The sequence below is a fragment of the Heloderma suspectum genome, chromosome 10, assembly GCF_057233095.1.
Source record: "Heloderma suspectum isolate Gila_16-S chromosome 10, 16-S_ref, whole genome shotgun sequence".
Lineage (NCBI taxonomy): Eukaryota > Metazoa > Chordata > Lepidosauria > Squamata > Helodermatidae > Heloderma > Heloderma suspectum.
The window spans coordinates 26,418,353-26,437,568 of NC_139467.1; positions in this window are offsets into that span (position 1 = coordinate 26,418,353).

The following is a 19,216-nucleotide window of genomic DNA, read 5'->3' on the forward strand; positions in this document are numbered from 1 at the left end:
GGAGTGAGCTAGCGAGAGAGGGAGACTGAGGGAGCTCTGCAGCCTCTTCTCCTCCCCGCCCCCAATTCTCCTCCTCAGCTCTTGGCTTCTCCACCCGTCACTGCTCCATGCCTGCACGCCCAGTGCTGCCCTTGTCTCCTGCAACATGGCCACCTGTTCAGGGCTGCTGCTGCTGCTGCTGGCCACAGCAGCAACAGGGATGGAGGCACTGCCACTATTATTTACTTATGGGGCAGGCCAGGTGGCTGGTTTGTGCCTGTTTTTAGGATTTATCACACAATCCTATGCATGTTTACTCAGAAGTCAGTCCCACTATGTTCAATTGCCAATTGGGCTTTCTCCCAGGTAAGTCTGCGTAGGACTCCAGCCTTAGCTGCCTTCCCAAGATTGCAGTAAATGTAATTTGAAATAAACACCCATCGATTGCACTGTTAATTCTTGAACATTAATCTCTACAGTAAGCAGAACTGCCCAATGCAACCTGCTCTGTCAGCTACACTTTTTGGTACAAGGTTGGCATGTATCTGGGCAAACAAACCCTGGTGGAGGGAAGGGAAACAGAACAAAATCAGTTGGGGGGAGAGGAGAGAGGAGGGGTGTGTGTGTATGGTTCAATCCAGCTGGGTGTGTGGATGTTTCTGTTGCCGGATGGGAGAGATATAATGAAGGAGCTTAGGGAAGGCTAATGGGTAATGTTGGGGCTCTAAGGGAGTGTGCAAGGGGGCTGTTTAAATGAGAAGAGATGTGTCCATGAGGGCTGAGTTGAGAAGGTGAAGCTTCAATAGCTTCGATCATATTTTGAAAGCCTAAAATGTTTGTGAGTGAGTGAGTGAAAAAGATTAACACCCCCACATTTTTTTCTCTCAGACATCCAGTTGAAATACCCCTGCCTTACTCTCAGCTGCACTGTTTTTGGATCCCAGTTGAAGGCTGTATATCTTACAAGGTTGTACAACCTTAGACGGGGTGTGCCTGTGATTGTCATGAAGGGACCCTGTGCTTTTAAATTTGCCACTACACAACTGGTGGGGGGTGGGGGTAGGGCTTTGCTGAGCTCGGTTCAGGGGCACAAGAACAGGAGGATTCTGCAGGTTGCCAGACCCAATCGAGCATCCATACCATCCCTAATAATGTCTACCATTACTTTCCATCCCTACTTCTAAGGAATGCATCACAATTATGCTTCCTCCTTATACTTCCTCTTTTAACATTTAAAGTAGGGATGGAAGAGAATTCTGCCATGGATCTTGGGAAGGCCGAATGCCAGTGCATTCAGCCCCCCAAAATCTGTGGCAGAACAGCCTGCCCCCCGCCCCCCCTGCGGATCCCCCCGGGATGAGACTTACCTGGGGCAGATCTTCCGGGCGGTGGCGGCTCCAGTGGCGGCAGTGGCGGCGGCTGCGGTGGCTGGTCTTCCGACCAGCTGCCGCCACCGCCATTTGCAGGTTTTGTTTTTTGTTTTTACACCCACGTGATAGGCTACATAAGTTTTTACGTAGCCTAAAATGTCTGGGTAAAAAAAAAAAAAGGGCATACACAAATGGCAGCGGCTATGGTAGCCGCCATTTGCATTCCTTATTTTGGGCCATCTTAGTCTATGTAAATAATTACATAGACTAAGACAGTGAAAATAAGGGGAACGCAAATAGCGTCCACTACGCTATTTGCATTCCCCTTATTTTTGCTGTCTTAGTCTACATAAATATTTACGTAGATTAAGACGTCAAAAATAAGGAACGCAAATGGCAGCGGCCATAGCCTCCATTTGCGTATGTGGTTGTTGTTGTTTTTCCCCCAGAGCCCTCCGTGGCCAGAAATCCGGCTGCAGATGGCTCTGGCCTGGCTGGGCCTATCCGGCTGCTCCTTGGAGCCGCCGTGGAGCACAGCTGGCCAAGGAGGATTCTGGGGGGAGAGGAATGGAGCGCCTCCCCCCGCGTCCAGGATTCCGGGGGGAGGGATGGAATACCTCCCCCCCACCATCAGCATAATCCGTGAACAGGTAAGTGATTTTCGTACATCCCTAATTTAAAGCCCTAAATGGCCTTGTACCCAAATACCTAAAGGAGTGTCTCTCCTTGTATTAACCTGCCCAAGCTTTAAAATCTTCAGAGGTTCTTCCTTGGGTCCTCTGCCAGTTGAAGCTCATTGTGTAGAAGTTAGGCAGAGGGCCTTCTCAGCAGTGGTGTCCCATCTTTGAAATGCCTTCCCTACTGAAACCTCTCTGGTGCCAATGATGCTATCATTTTGCTGCCAGGTTAAAACTTACACATTTTCCCTGGCATTTTGATGCATTATGCTGGTTTGTTTAGTTTGCTCTGCTTTCAGTGTGTGTATGTGTGTGTGTGTGTTATGTTTTATGACTTTATTATATTATATTGTGGCATATTTGGGGGTAGGTCGTCTATACAAACCTGATATCCTAGGATGAAAGCTTTGTTAAAGTACTTTTAACAAATAACAATAAAATAATTGGATTTTAGTATTCTGTTGACCTAAAGATTGGCCAGTTCAAGCATTACCATTGTGCTACAATGAACATCCTCAGACTTTTGTGCTCTCTCTGAGCTTAGCTGCAATCCACACATTATCCGGGCGGGGGGGTGAATTTTCCCAGCAACAATGTATTGTTCCCTGTCTTAATGCTAAATATGAGAGCCAGTGTAGTGTAGTGGCTAGAGTGTTGGACTGGGATCTGGGAGATCCGGGTTCTAGTCCCCACTCACCCATGGAAGCTCACTGGGTGGCTTTGGGCCAGTCACAGACTCTCAGCCCAACCTACTTCACAGAGTTGTTCTTGAGAGGATAAAATGGACAGGAGGAGGATTATGTATGCTGCCTTGGGTTCCTTAAGGAAGAAAAAAGGTGGGATATATATGTAATTAAATGATGATGATGATGATGATGATGATGATAATGGGGTGGGTGGGGCTTTGATCTTGAATGTGCAATTATGCTTTACAAAGGACCTGCTCCCAAAAACTAGAGCTCCCCAAAACTAGAGAACAGCCTTCCAAAATTCTCCATTCTATTTTTGGGGAGAGAAATGGGGGGGGGGGATTTCAGTGAATTCCCCCAATGAATTCCTCTCCCTACAGAAATTCACTTGACATGGTCCCCCCAAACTGCCGTCAGTTTCTCTTTCTCGCAGTTGGGTTCACTATTGACTAGTGATGTGCGAAAGGGACTTACCTGGTCCCGCAGCTTGCTTCGCGGTGGAGGGGAGGCGCTTTGGTTCTCCCCCCGAAGTTCAGGCTGGGGGGGGAGGTGCCCCGCCTCGCCCGGCCGAAATTCAGGCCGGGGAGAAGCATGCCGTCTCCCCGGCCGCAAAAGAAAAAGTGAAAAAAAAACAAACCCGTGATAGGCTTAGGGATGGACAAAAGTCCCTTACCTGTTCTCGAAGCTTGCTTCGCGGTGGGGGGGAGGCGCTTCGGTTCTCCCCCCGAAGTTCAGGCGAGGGGGGGGAGGTGCCCCGCCCTGCCTGGCTGAAATTCAGGCTGGGGAGGAGGCGCCCCATCCCTCGCCGGTGAAATTCAGGCCGGGTAGGAGCGCCCCGTCTACCCGGACGCGAAAAAAAAGTGGAAAAAAAAAACCCGTGATAGGCTACGTAACGATTAACGTAGCCTATCATGGCTAGATTTCCAAAGTCAGCCGTGATAGGCTACGTAAATCGTCACGTAGCCTATCACGGATGACTTTGGGGAAAAAAAAAGTGCGTATGCAAATGGCGGCGGCCCATGGGCGCCGCCATTTGCGTTCCTTATTTTGGCACGTCTAGTCTACGTAAAGATTTACATAGACTACGGTGAAAATAAGGGAACGCTATTTGCGTTGCCCTTATTTTCGCCGTAGTCTACGTAAATCTTTACGTAGACTAGCCGGGCCCAAATAAGGAACGCAAATGGCGGTGCCCATGGGTGCCGCCATTTGCGTACGTGCTTTTTTTTTTTCAAAGTCACCTGTGATAGGCTACGTAACGATTAACCTAGCCTATCACAGCTGACTTTGGAAATCCAGCCGTGATAGGCTACGTTAATCATTATGTAGCCTATTACGGGTGTTTTGTTTTGTTTTATTTTATTTTGTAGTGACGGCGGCGGCAGCCGGTCAGAAGAACGGCCGCCGCCCCTGCCCCCGCCGAAATGCCACTGAAATGCCGCTGGGACCCGCCGCCAGGAGGGACATTCGCAGGAGTAAGTTCCATCCGGGGGGGGCTGGGGGGCGGAGAATTTCACCGCCAATTTTGGGGGGCCGAATGCCTTGGCATTCGGCCTCCCCGAGATTCGGGGAGAAATTCACGGCCATCCCTACTATTGACAGCGGTTATAAACAGCTTCTTTCTTTTTCATAAGGGTGTTTTTTGTTTTTGTTTTGTTTTTTGGAGATGCAACAGCATCAGTTCCATCAGCAGCCTAGCCCCCATTTAGCAACCTTCACAATGCAGGTGTGAGTCGTATCCAGCTCCAGGGAAGAGGTGGAGATAGTGCAGTGCCAAAATCTGTCCTCCATTTCTTGAAGTATTTTTTCCCCAGTGAAATAGGCTTCCATCACTCTGCCTCATACTTGGCGGTGTGGGGTGGGGCTATTATTCATTTTTGTGGTCATTTCAAAGTTACATAATCACTGAAAGGTGGCCAGGTGTGCTGTGTGTTTTCTTTCTCTCTCTCTCTTACACATCTCTCCATGGGTCTGCGGACTCCCAAGCTGTCTGCACTTCCTGACCCGAAAAAGCCCTATGAGAGGAATTACCTCATGATGCCTTTCCCTGGATTTTAACTGAAATGTGGGAAGCCAAGGAGGCTACAGGCTATCGGAGAGATGATTGTACAATGAAAAACAGGACCCTTGTGCAACTGTGTTAGCAGGGTGGCCCCCATTTTGTATCCACCACAATGCAGGCATGAGGGGGACATTTTTGTGCCGAACTCCAGGGAAGAGGTGGAACAAGTGCTATTCCTAAATCTGTCCTCCACATTCCTGGAAGTCGCCCCCACCCCCGAAAAGAGGCTTCCACTGTGTTGCCTCATTCGCAGGGTCTTTTATAATGGATTGTTGTGCTGTGTTTGACCTTACCTAATCACTGCAAGGTGGGGGAGAATACTGTGTGTGTGTGTGTTTTCTTTCTATTACAGATCTCTCTATTGTTCTGCAGCCTCCCAGGCTGCCTGCACATCCTGGTCTGGAAAAGTCCTATGGGAGGAATTACCTTATGATGTCTTCCCCTGAGCCTTAATTGAAATGCTGGAAGCTGAGGAAGAGATGATTGTACGATGAAAGACACTTGTACTCACTCCTCAGCCACCTCCTAAATAAGGTAAGCACAAGAAACACAAACCCAACCCATGAGAATTTCTCTGAAATATTCTTCACAATTGGCTTTCTTTTCGAAAGCAATTTATTTTCCATCAAGTTGAATGAGAATGGTCAAAAACTGAGGGAGAAATGTTCAGCACAGCACTATCAAAAACTTCTAGAAGTGGTCTGTTGATATGGATGAACATTTCGGCTGTCCTGTCCTTGGGGCCTGGAGTTCAAAATGTACCACTGTACCAGGGTTTATGGCTTCAGTTAGCAACTTACCTTTAAATCAACAGGGTTGGGGATAGTGGGCGGTGGTGGTGGGGAACATCGATCCGGTTGTTGTTTTCTGAAGGAAAAGGGAAACAGTAGCATTCCGAAGCATTCCCTCCCCAAAAAGAAATGCCAGTGAAAAACTTCCAAGGATTAGATGATTTCATTGTGAGCTATATGAAGGAGATTATAGTAGTTTCTCTCAAGCTTCTTAGGACAAACAAAAGCAGATTGCTCCTCTTTGCCCCGTGAGTCTCCTGGGAAATTACTCAGAATTATATCAGTTAGCCTGTCAGGGTCTATGTGGGAGATGCTGGCTTATGAAATGTCAGGCAAAGGGTGAAAGCCATCAGTGAAGTTTTCATTGATTGGAAATTGTTCGGAAAGTGCAGTCTGTGGGTTGTGCTGAAAAAGAGGGTGGGGGGACTACATCTGAATATACCAAAGGATGTCAGTCTGATCACTTTGATTTTAATTTGGTTGCATTGCACATAGGGATATTGGAGGACTCTGTCCAGGGGGTGGAGGTCGCCGAGCTTTCATCAGCTCGGCTAGGGATGTCACGGGCACTTGAGGGGTATGTGGACCCCAACAGACTCCCCCCTCCACTTGGCCTCCTGGACCCTGCCTACCAAGCCACTACCCTCACTTGCCAAATCGTGTAAGCCCCCAGCACTTACTGAACCCGTCCGTGAGTGCCTGGCACTATGCGCTCCCTCAGTGAGTTGCCATTTTACAAAAAAATGGTGACTCATTCTTTTCTGTAAATCTAATCTTACGCAACTGGCAACCGTAAAAGAGCCATTTGCACAACATTACAGGTTTAAATAGACCGTGTATGCCTGTACTGTCACATAGGTGGCCCCCTTATGGCCACCATTTGCGTAAGATTAGATTTAAGGCAAATAACAACTTGCCGTTGTTGTTTTTCTTTGTAAAATGGTGACTTGCTGAGGTGCAGATGGCTGCTGGATCCTCTCACTGGGCATGTGGCTGCTTGGCGAGCAGGTCTGGGAGAGCATGGGGTCTCATGAGTGGGTCTGGGGCGGGCGAGTGGTGGCAGTGACTCAGTGAGAGCTCAGAGAACCCAAACGGAGGTGAGTCCATCCACCCCTAAACTCAGTCTCCCATAGAGATGTCAGAGAATTTCTCCACGAATCTTGGGGGGGCCAAATGCCAGTGCATTCGGCCCCCCGAAATTGGTGGAGAAATGGTCTGCCCCCCGCCCTCCCCAGGACGGGACTTACCTTGCTCGAATGTCCCTGGCGGCGGCGGCTCTGGCGGCGGTTCGGCAGCAGTGCAGCGGCGGCAGCGGCCGGTCTTCCGACCGGCTGCCACCGCCGCCATTTCCAAGTAAAAAAACCCAAAAAAACAAAAACATGATAGGCTACGTAAAGATTTACATAGCCTATCATGGCTAGATTTTTTAAAAAACACCATGATAGGCTACGTAAACATTTACGTAGCCTATCACGGCTGACTGCAGGGACACAAACGGCGGCGGCTACGGCCGCCGCCATTTGCATCCCGGCAGACGATGAGGTTTCATGGCCGAAGGGACGGGGCGCCTCCCCCCCGGCTAGAATTTCGGGGGGAGGGACGGAGCACCTCCCCCCCACCGCGAAGCAAGCATCGGGATCAGGTAAGGGACTTTCGTCCATCCCTAGCTCTCCTAGACTTTATCTCATTTCCCCACAAGCTGGCCCAACTTGATCTGCATCAAGTCAGGCCAGATCATAGATTTTCCCAGGTTTTTTTTTTTAATGCAGATAGAAATGTACCTGCACAATTTGCACAATTAATGCAAATGTGGCCCTAATTTGCATAATTTGTGCAAATGTGACCCTAAATTGCATAATTTGTGCAAATTGCAGGCACAATTTGTGTAAATCATGCAATTTGTGCCTGCCATTTGCATAAATTACACAAATCGGTACTGGAATTTGCATACATCCTACAAATTGCACCTCACCATTTGTGCATATTTCTATTTACATATTTAAAAAAAAAATCCCAGATTTCGGGAAAAGTCCCATGGCTCAGCCTGAAAATGTGAGCCAAGTAGGGGTGCACGAAACCCACTTACCTGGTCTCGCAGCTTTTCGCGGTGGGGGGGACGCGCTTCGCTGCTCTGCCTCCGAAGTTCAGGCCTTCTTTAAAAAATCTTTACGTAGACTACGGCGAAAATAAGGGCAACGCAAATAGCGTTGCCCTTATTTTCACCGTAGTCTACGTAATCTTTACGTAGGCTACAGCGACCAAATAAGGAACGTGAATGGCGGCTCTCTATGGGGGCCGCCATTAGCCGTACACGCTTTTTTTTTTTTTTAAGTCACCCGTGATAGGCTACGTGATGATTTACGTAGCCTATCACGGCTGACTTTGCAAATCTAGCCATGATAGGCTACGTTAATTGTCACGTAGCCTATCACGGGGGCATTTTTTTTTTTAGTTTTATTGGAATGGCGGTGGCGGCAGCCGGTCGAAAGATCGGCTGCCGCCCCCGCCCCTGATGAAGACCCGACGAACCGCCGCCAGGACCCGCCGCCGGGAGGGACATTCGGGAAAGGTAAGTCCCGTCCTGGGAGGGGGGGCGGGGGGGTGCGGAGAATTTCTCCCCGAAACTTGTTCGGGGGGCCGAACACGTTGGCGCTTGGCCCCCCGAGGTTTCGGGGAGAAATTATACGCCAACCCTAGAGCCACGTTGGGTGCCCATCAGGAGCCTGTGGAGCCCAAAAAGAGTTGGATTCCACAGCGACGGACATCCCCAATTGTACAACACTGTGAGAACCACTGTGACAATTCCACCTTCTCAGTAAAATGGACTCTACAGGGCTGGCTCAAGCTGTGACGGGCTGCCTGACAAAATGCCATCTTTGTGGGCCCTCCCTGGCATCATAGACTCATCAAATCATTGGTTCATAGAGTTTGAAGGGAGCTCAGAGATCATCTAGCTCATCCTCCTGCTCAGTGCAGGCCTGCACTGCAGAGTACAGCTACACCATTCCTTACTGATGGCCATCCAGCCTCGGCTTAAATGCCCCAAAGTGAAGGAGTCCAGTGATATGATTGTGGTGGACAACTCGATGAAAATGTCAACCCAGTGTGCAGGTTGAACTGAGTGACACTGGTCTTCCTGGCTCTGATCAGTGTTCTGGCAGGTGTTTTGGATCAGCCCAAGATTGATAGATAGATAGATAGATAGATAGATAGATAGATAGATAGATAGATTTCTGCCTGAGGTGGAGCAGCAACCCCCCCACCCTCCCACCCCGAGAACCAGAGCCATTGAAGCCAGTAACTATGAGAGCTAAAAGGGCTGATTCAACCATACCAGAAAAGTAGGAAGCTTCCAGAGGTGCCAATTTTTTGCACATACTCATACAAAAAATGGTGCTGTAAATCGCCCATATACGTGAGATTCGAGGCACCATCTTGCATATAAGTGTGCTGTTTTGTGATTGCCATGTTTTTTCAAAACGTGGTCATGGCGGAGGATGGGGCTGACTAAGTGTGGGTGGCTTGGTGAGCGGGTTTGGGGCTCGAGTGTGGGTCTGGGGGTGCACGAGCAGGGGTTGAGCAGGTGCCTGGAGAACCCAGACAGGGAGTGCACATCCATCGCTAGTGGTAACTGTTCCACATAGGGTGTCTGATGTGTGGGTGGTGCTGTGCTGTGCAACCTAAGCCTAAGCTGTTTTGAGCTCCTGAAGTCAAGGTACATAGTACCCAAGACTGCTCAAGTTATGTTGGCACCTGAGGCAGAACATTCCACAAGCACCTTCTCCCCTGGCAGTACAAAATACAATAATAACAAATTAAACAACTGCTAAGCATTTGCTGCCCTTTCACGACACACAAAATAAACTGTCTGAGGCAGTCACCTCCCTCCGCATAATGGTAGGGCCAGCTAGGGATGTTGTGGGTACCCGACTGCATCCAGGAGTCCATGTCCCCCCTGCCCATGACCCCCAAACTGCTCCCACTGAGACATTGTCCTCGCTCGTCCCCCGCTCGCGCCCTGCTCACGTCCTCCAGGACTCACCGTGATCCCATTCGGTGAGTGCCCACCATTTTCCTGCCTTTGTTGAGTGCGCAAAAAGGAAGTTAAAAAAATGTGCATATTTAAATATGTGCAGGTTGGGGCCAGGAAAGCGTAATGTGCGCAATCTTAGAAGCATAATGCATGGTGAGTCTGTGCAACTCACTGATCGGCCTGAGAGCGGGTCTGGGGGGAGGGGGAAGGCAAGCAAGGGGCATGCTTTTGCAGATGCCTGGAGAACCCGAGCTGGGATGGGTTCTCACATCCCTAGGGCCAGCTCTGCATGACTCAGTCCTGACAAGAGCTGGTAGTGACATCCACCATTTTCTCTGTGGGTGTTGTGTGTGTGTGTGTGTCCCCATTTTCATTTTACATTTTAATTGGTGGGTCTCAGTGGAAATTAATCCAGGAATGTTTGCTTTTCTAGCCCACAGTAAACCAATAGAGCCTTGTAAATAAACCTACCATGCTAGCGGTAATACCATCAGGCAGGATTACATATGAAAGTGCTGACAGAATGCCTGGGAAAAATTTCATTAATTACCATAATTGACATCAATACCAGATGTCAGATTTAATGAATGAGCAATGGTGCTGCCAATAAGAAGGAAGAGAGAGAAAATCTCCTGCTTTTGAGCTTTGAACTCCTGGGGACATTTTCATGAACATGGAGATCTTTAGAAGTTTATCACCCTGACCATCTGGTTACTGTTTTATTGCTTGATCAATAGATTAAAATGACACAGCAAACACACACACACACACACACACACAGAGGGAGAGGGAGAGGGAGAAGATGAGAGTTATGAATAATTTCTCACTTGAAGAACCTGAAGCAAAAAGAAAGAAAAGAAAACATGGTTGGAGTTTGAATCCTCCCCAAAAACCCAATATATGGGCAACAATTATTAAAGTTACAGCTAAAATAATAATAATGAGCTGTATTTGTGGATGACTCAAGAATTGTGTGTGTGTTAAGGATCATTGTTTAAAATACAGGGATACACGTGTGCAAGAGTAGTTTCTGGGAACGTATTGACCCCAGTAATGTTTATAAGCACAGAACCAGACACCTTACAGGCACATTTATTTTATTTTATTTCCATTTAAAACCCAAAAATGAAGAAAAAACAACTACTGAAATGCATCAACAACAACACAACATGGATTATGGTGTCCAGCTTTTCACCATGTTTGGAGTCAATTTGATCCCTCATTTCTCTACTCTTAACTAATAACTCTTAACTCTGGATTTTTTGCTAAAATCTAACTGGTATCAATCCCCTTCATGGAACACTGCCTTGTTGTGGTGAAGGTGATTGCGTAACTCAGTGAAGCCATAAGCTATGCCATGCAGGGCCACCCAAGACGGACAGGTCATGGCGGAGAGTTCTGACAAAATGTGGTCCACTGGAGAAGGAAATGGCAACCCACTCCAGTATTCTTGCCAAGAAAACCCCATGGAACGTATCACAAGGCTAAAAGAGATGACGCCGGAAGATGAGCCCCTCAGGTCGGAAGGTGTCCAATATACTACTGGGGAAGAGCAGAGAGAATTTCCATGTAGCACCAGAAAGAGTGAAACGGCTGGGCCAAAGCCGAAAGGACACTGAGCTGTGGATGTGTCTGGTGGTGAAAAGAAAATCCGATGCTGTAAAGAACAATATTGTTTAGGAATATGGAATGTAAGATCAATGAATCAAGGTAAGCTGGAGGTGGTCAAACATGAGATGGCAAGATCGAACATTGACATCTTGGGAATCAGCGAACTAAAATGGACAAGCATGGGTAAATTTAATTCAGGTGACCATTATATCTACTACTGTGGGCAAGAATCCCTTAGAAGAAATGGAGTAGCACTCATAGTCAACAAAAGGGTGGGAAAAGCAGTACTGGAGTACAATCTCAAAAACGATAGAATGATCTCAGTATGAATCCAAGGCAAACCATTCAACATCACAGTAATTCAAGTCTATGCCCCAACCACTGGGGCCGAAGAAGCTGAAGTTGATTGTTTCTATGAAGACCTACAACACCTTCTAGAACTAACACCAAAAAAAGATGTCCTCTTCATCATAGGAGATTGGAATGCCAAAGTAGGAAGTCAAGAAATAACCGGGATAACAGGCAAGCATAGCTCTGGTGTACAAAATGAAGCAGGACAAAGGCTAATAGAGTTTTGCCAAGAGAACACGCTGATCATAGCAAACACTCTTTTCCAACAGCGCAAAAGGCGACTCTACACATGGACATCACCAGATGGTCAATATCGAAATCAGATTGATTATGTCCTTTGCAGCCAAAGATGGAGAAGCTCTATACAGTCAGTAAAAACAAGACCTGGAGCTGACTGTGGCTCAGATCATGAGCTGCTTCATGCAAAATTCCGGCTTAAATTGAAGAACGTAGGGAAAACCACTAAAACATTCAGGTATGACCTAAATCATATCCCTTATGAATATACAGTGGAGGTGAGGAATAGATTTCAGGGATTAGACCTGATAGACAGAGTGCCTGAGGAACTATGGACGGAGGTCCGTAACATTGTTCCGCAGGCAGCAATGAAATCCATCCCAAAGAAAAAGAAATGCAAGAAAGCCAAGTGGCTGTCTGATGAGGCTTTACAAGTAGCTGAGGAAAGAAGGGAAGTGAAAAGCAAAGGAGAAAGGGGAAGATATATCCAAGTGAATGCAAATTTCCAGAGAATAGCAAGGAGAGACAAGAAGGCCTTCTTAAATGAACAATGCAAAGAAATCGAGAAAAACAACAGAATGGGAAAGACTAGAGATCTTTTCAAGAAAATCGGAGATATCAAGGGAAAGTTTTGTGCAAAGATGCCGGGGATGATAAAGGACAAAGAAGGCAGGGACCTAACCAAAGCAGATGAGATTAAGAAGAGGTGGCAAGAATACACAGAAGAACTATACAGGAAAGATCTGAATGTCCCTGATAGCCATGATAGTGCGGTCACTGAACTTCAGCTGGACATCCTAGAGAGTGAAGTCAAGTGGGCTTTAGGAAGCATTACTATGAACAAAGCTAGTGGATATGACAGTATTCCAGCTGAGCTATTTAAGATCCTAAAAGATGATGCTGTTAAAGTGCTGCACTCAATATGCCGACAAATCTGGAATACTCAACAGTGGTAGGGATGTACGAAAGTCACTTACCTTTCCACGGATTATGTTGATGGGGGGGGAGGCGTTCCGTCCCTCCCCCCGGAATCCTCGACAGAGGGGGAGGAGAATTGTTCTTCCCGCCCCAGAATCCTCCACAGCTGGCTGTGCTCCGCGGGAGCTCCATGGAGCAGCTGGCCAGGCCCAGGCCAGAGCCATCCACAGCCGGATTTCTGGCCGCGGAGGGCTCTGGGTAAAAAAACAACAACACACGTATGCAAATGGCGGTGGCTACAGCCGCCACCATTTGCATTCCTTATTTTTGGCCATCTTAGTCTATGTAAATATTTACGTAGACTATGACGGCAAAACTAAAGGGGAACGCAAATAGCGTAGTGGGCGCTATTTGCGTCCCTTTTTGATTCACTGTTTTAGCCTATGTAAATATTTATGTAGGCTAAAACGGTGAATCAAAAAGGGATGCAAATAGTGCCCGCTACACTATTTGCGTTCCCCTCATTTTCGCCCTCTTAGTCTACGTAAATATTTACGTAGACTAAGACGGCCCAAATAAGGAACTCAAATGGCGGCGGCTGTAGCCGCCGCCATTTGCGTACCCATGTTTTTGTGTGTATTTTTACCCAGCTATGATAGGCTACATAAATCTTTATGTAGCCTATCACGTCTTGTAAAACAACAACAACAACAACAAGAATGCAAATGGCGGCGGTGGCAGCCAGTCGGAAGACCAGCCGCCACAGCTGCCGCCACCGCTGCCGCCGCCAGAGCTGCCACCGCCCGGAACATCAACCCCAGGTAAGTCTTGTCCCAGGGGGGATCCACGGGGGGGCAGGGAGGCAGGCCATTCCGCCACAGATTTCGGGGGGCCGAATGCATTGGCATTCGGCCTCACCGAGATCTGTGGCGGAATTCTCTGCCATCCCTAAACAGTGGCCACAAGACTGGAAAAGTCAGTTTACATTCCAATTCCAAAGAAAGGCAATGCCAAAGGGTGTTCAAACTACTGTACAATTGCACTCATTTCACATGCCAACAAGGTTATGCTCAAAATCCTACAAGCTAGGCTTCAGCAGTATGTGAACCGAGAACTACTGGAAGTACAAGCTGGGTTTCAAAGAGGCAGAGGAACTAGAGATCAAATCGCCAACATTCACTGGATCATGGAGAAAGCAAGAGAATTCCAGAAAAATGTCTCTTTCTGCTTCATTGACTACGCTAAAGCCTTTGATTGTGTGAATCACAACAAACTGTGGCAAATTCTGAAAGAGATGGGAGTACCAGACCACCTTACCTGTCTCCTGAGAAACCTATACGAGGGTCAAGAACCAACAGTAAGAACCAGACATGGAACAACCGATTGGTTCAAAATTGGGACAGGAGTACGACAAGGCTGCATATTGTTGCCCTGCTTATTTAACTTATATGCAGAGTACATCATGAGAAACGCCGGGTTGGATGAATCACAGGTTGGAATTGCCAGGAGAATTATCAACAACCTCAGATACGCAGACAATACCATCCTAATGGCAGAAAGTGAAGAGGATCTAAAGAGCCTCTTGTTGAGGGTGAAAGTGGACAGTGCAAAAGCTGGTTTGAAACTCAACATTAAAAAAACTAAGATCATGGCATCTGGCCCCATCACTTCCTGGCATATAGAAGGGGAAGAAATGGAAGCAGTGCCAGATTTTACTTTCTTGGGCTCCAAGATCACCGCAGACGGTGACTGTAGCCATGAAATTAAAAGACGCTTGCTCCTTGGGAGGAAAGCTATGGCAAAACTAGACAGCATAGTAAGAAGCAGAGACATCACCTTGCCAACAAAGATTCGTATAATCAAAGCTATGGTTTTCCCAGTAGCAATGTATGGCTGTGAGAGCTGGGCTATAAGGAAGGCTGAGCACCGAAGAATTGATGCCTTTGAACTGTGGTGTTGTAGAAGACTCTTACGAGTCCCCTGCACTGCAAGGAGGTTAAATCAGTCCATCCTAAAGGAAATCAACCCTGAGTGCTCATTGGAAGGACAGATACTTAGCTGAAGCTCAAATATTTTGGCCACCTAATGTGAAGAGAAAACTCCCTGGAAAAGACCCTGATGCTGGGAAAGATTGAAGGCAAAAGGAGAAGGGGACGGCAGAGGACGAGATGGCTAGATAGCATCACTGATGCGTAGGGATGTCCGAAACTCCCTTGCCTTTTCGCAGAATCTTTCGTGGTGATGGGGAGGTGCTCCGTCCCTCCCCCGGAATCCTCGATGGGGGGGAGTCAATCTGGTCCTCCCCCCAGGAATCCTTGATGGCCGGCTCCACTCGCGGCCAGGCCGTGGAGCAGCCAGCCAGGGCCTTCCTCAGCCGGATTTCCAACCGTGGACGGGCTGCTGCGGCCACCATTTGTGTCCAGCCAGGCAGCCATGATAGTCTAAGTAAGAATTTACGTAGCCTATCACGGCTAACCCCCCCCCCAAAAAAACCCAGTACACGCAAATGGTGGCGGCTACGGCGGCCACCATTTGCTTTCCCTATTTTTCGCCAATTTATCTTACATAAATATTTACATAGGCTAGAACGGCAAAAAATAAAGGAACGCAAATAGCGCCCACTACACTATTTCATTCCCCTTTTTTTTGCCGTTTTATCTTACGTAAATATTTATGTAAGATAAATCGGTGAAAAAAAGGAATGCAAATGGCAGCCGCTGTAGCCGCCGCCATTTCCATACACTGGGGTTTTTTTTTGGGGGGGGGGGTTAGCCATGATAGGCTATGTAAATTCTTACATAGCCTATCATGGCTGCAAGGACGGCAATGGTGGTGGCAGCAGCCTGGCTGCGGCCGGCCTGGAGACCAGGCACCGGAGCCGCCACTGCCAGAGCCGCCACCGCTGCCGCCGCTGCCGAATCCACCGCATCTGCCCCAGGTAAGTGCAGTCCTGGGGGGATTCTGCCGGGGGGCGGGGGGGCAGGAGTCCAATCCACCATGGATTCTGGGGGGCCAGATTCTAAAGAATCTGGCCTCACTGGAATCCGTGGCGGAATTCTCTGCCATCCCTATTGATGCAATGAATATGAACTGGAGCACACTCCGAGAGAGAGCAGAGGACAGGAAGGCCTGGCATGCTATGGTCCATGGGGTCACGAAGAGTCAGACACGACTTAACAACTAAACAACAACACTTGGATTTAATGTGATTAGTGGGAGCTAATACATGTGGAGGTGAGGGTCAGCGACTGTCCCTGCAAGTGTGCTGCCTCCCATGTTTGTTCATTCTACTCTGCATGTAGGAATGTATGAGAAATTTGTTTCTGTTCTTTTGATCAGGATTTGCCCAGTTTGCACCATTCGGACTGAACATAGCCATGGATGCAATCTGTGGTTGAAGTTCATACATTTCTGAGTTTCCGATGCGATTCGTGGACCAAAACAAATGCGTACGAAGGCATGCAAACATTTGAAAAATGTACATGAAAAATGCATCCTTCTGAAAATTCACACAAATTTGCTTTAATCTATGAGAGAAGAATGTGTACATTTCAAAGATGTGCACAATTGATTTGGAAAAGTGGACATGAAAATATGGATGGATTTTAATATAGAAAGAAAAGACCCCCCCCCCTCATAATCTGATATGGACTCAAGTCAGAATGAGCCTCAAAATAGAATCTGAAGAACTTTAGGAGCTCAGGTTTTGCTGATTCACACAATCCTACCTGCATGTCATCTGAAAAGATGTGTACAAGCTGAACATGAGCTGGCAGTGTGACGCAGCTGTGAAAAAAGCTAATGCAATCTTAGGCTGCATTAACAGACGCTTAGTATCCAGCTCATAAAAAAATAATAGTTTCACTTAGGGATGTTGTGAGTGCTGTGTATGGGGTGGAGCCAATGGACTCCCACCCCCGTACCTTGCTTGGCCCTGAAGACTCCCATATGTGGACCACACAACACTTACCAGACCTGTTTGCTAAGCACCACATGGTCTGTGATTGGGGGGTGGCTGCCCATGCCTTCCCTGAGCTGCTACTGTTGCACAAAATGATGTCTCGGGTCTTTCTGGAAAACTAATGTTGCATATATTGCAGCCATAAAGGGGCTGTCTACGCAACATTACAGATGTAAATGGCCCATTGACACCTGCAATCTACACAACAATAGTTTTCTGGAAAGACCAGAGACACCATTTTGCATAACAATGGTGGCTCGGGGAAGGAGCAGGGGACCTTGTAGCGCTCGCCGAGCCATCTAGGGGCTGGCACAATGTGATGAGCGGGCAGCGGTGGTGGTTCAGTGAGTGACTGGCATCCCTGGATGGAGGTGAGTCCATCATCCATCCCTAGTTCCACTCTGTTCTATGATGGTCAGGTCACATCTGGAGTACTGTCTCCAGTTTTGAGTGCCATTTTCTTGGTAGAAAGACAGGGTACAAATCAAATAAATTAATAACTTTTGGGTGCCACATTTTAAGAAGGATGTTGAAAAAAAGAAGCATCTCCAGAGAAGGGTGCTCAGGATGGTGAGGGGTCTGGAGACCAAGTCCAGTCAAGAACAGTTGAAAGAGCTGAGTATCTTTAGCCTTTTGAAGAGAAGATTAAGGGGTAGACATGATAGCTGTCTTCAAATATCTGACAGGCTATCATGTTGATTATGTTTTTATTGCATATTTATTGTTGACTACCATGATATCTTTAGGAAAGGTGGTTTATAAATATCCAAGTAAAAAAGATAGATCAGAGTTATTCTCTGTTGCTCCTGACCTGAAGGCAGGTTTAGAACTGATGCAAGGAAGCCGATATTTGGCTAACTTTTAAGAAAAATGTCCTAATGGTAAAAGCTGTTCAACAGTGGAGCAGATTGCCTCTGGAGTGGATGGGCTGTCTTTCACTGGAAGTAATTAAGGAGAGGCCCGACAGCCATCTGTCAGGGATGCTGTTGGTGCAAGATTCCTACAGTAGATGATTCAGAAGGTCCCTCCCAACTCTAAAATTTGATGATTCTTTAGTTAGTAGTTAGTTAGTAGTACCAAAGCTGGTATCATGTAATGCAGGTGATCACAGTGATCGGCATGCATGGCTATGTTACTGCTACTGCAACATGTAGAATAAGTTTCTTGGTGGAACTAGTAGTAGCAGTATTTATTTACCATCAATGATGATGAGAGAGTCTAGGAGAGAAATGACCAGGACATGCCACACAGATAGCATATCAATGGGCCTTGATCTCAGTTTTTGAAGGTGTTACTGGAACGAACCTGAAACGTCTTTGCTGCCCAGACATTGTCACAAATCTCCTGACATTCTCCCAGCGCTTGGTCAAAATGGAAGAGCCATAACGCAGATATGGCCCATGTTTTTTGGTTTTGCCCAATCATTAAGGACTATTGGCTAAAGATAATAGATGAAATTGAGATTATATCAGGATATAGACTACCTTTGGATCCAATACTCTTTTGGGTTATGTCAAGGAATTGTTTTATCTGATGACATAGAGATGATAGTGCACTTATTAACAGCTGCCAGAATGCTGATATGGGCAAACGGGGGGGGGGGGACAGGACAAAAGCCCCTACAATTGATGACAGGATTACTAAAGTATGGGAAATAATATATATGGTTAAGTTAACTAACATAGTAAGGGTTAGAGAGGGAAGACAGCAAAATAATAGATTTATAGAAAAGTGGTCATTATTTGTAATGTACTGGTGTAACAAGAATCAAGAGAATGTACAGTCTTTTGTGTAGGGGTGTTGGAGAATTCTGCCATGGACTCCAGTGAAAGAATCTGCCCCCCCAAAGTCCGTGGAGGAATGGACTACCCTCCCTGCCACCCCCTGAAATCCCCCCCTGGAACGGACCTACCTGGTGGTGGCGACAGCTCTGCTGGCGGTGGCAGCAGCTCCGGGTCATCTTCCAGACGCTGCCGGGCTGCTGCAGCCACAAATGGATTCTGGGGGGGAGGGATGGATCGCCTCCCCCCCCCCAGAGGACCCAGGCAGCGGACTGGTAAGTGGGGTTTGTACATCCCTACTTTTGTGTTATTGGGAACTTTGTGATATTTGCTGGTTTTGTTGATAAATTTGATTATATTCTATATTGTTTAAATTGTTGATAATATTTGGTATTATTATTTGTTGTATATTTTTATATACTATTGTCAGCACTGTAAAAATAAAAATGGGGGGGAAAAGAAAAAGGAAGTGCCAGGCATTGCAATGCTCTTATATAAATACATCTTTCTTCCGGAACATATTCTGTTCTCTGTGTTTTATGAACACTTTGGCTTCCTTAATGGCATAAAAGAAGATAAGCTGACTGCCTGAAGATATAGCATAGATTGCCTACCAGTAATGATTTGAAACCTCTCGCTCTTTTGATGTTAATGTCACATTTAATATTTCAAATGCATTAAGACACTGAGCAAGCAAAGTTAAAATTATGTCTTTTCATGTTTGCAGTCGACCAGGTTTCCCCACTTTCCCCTCAT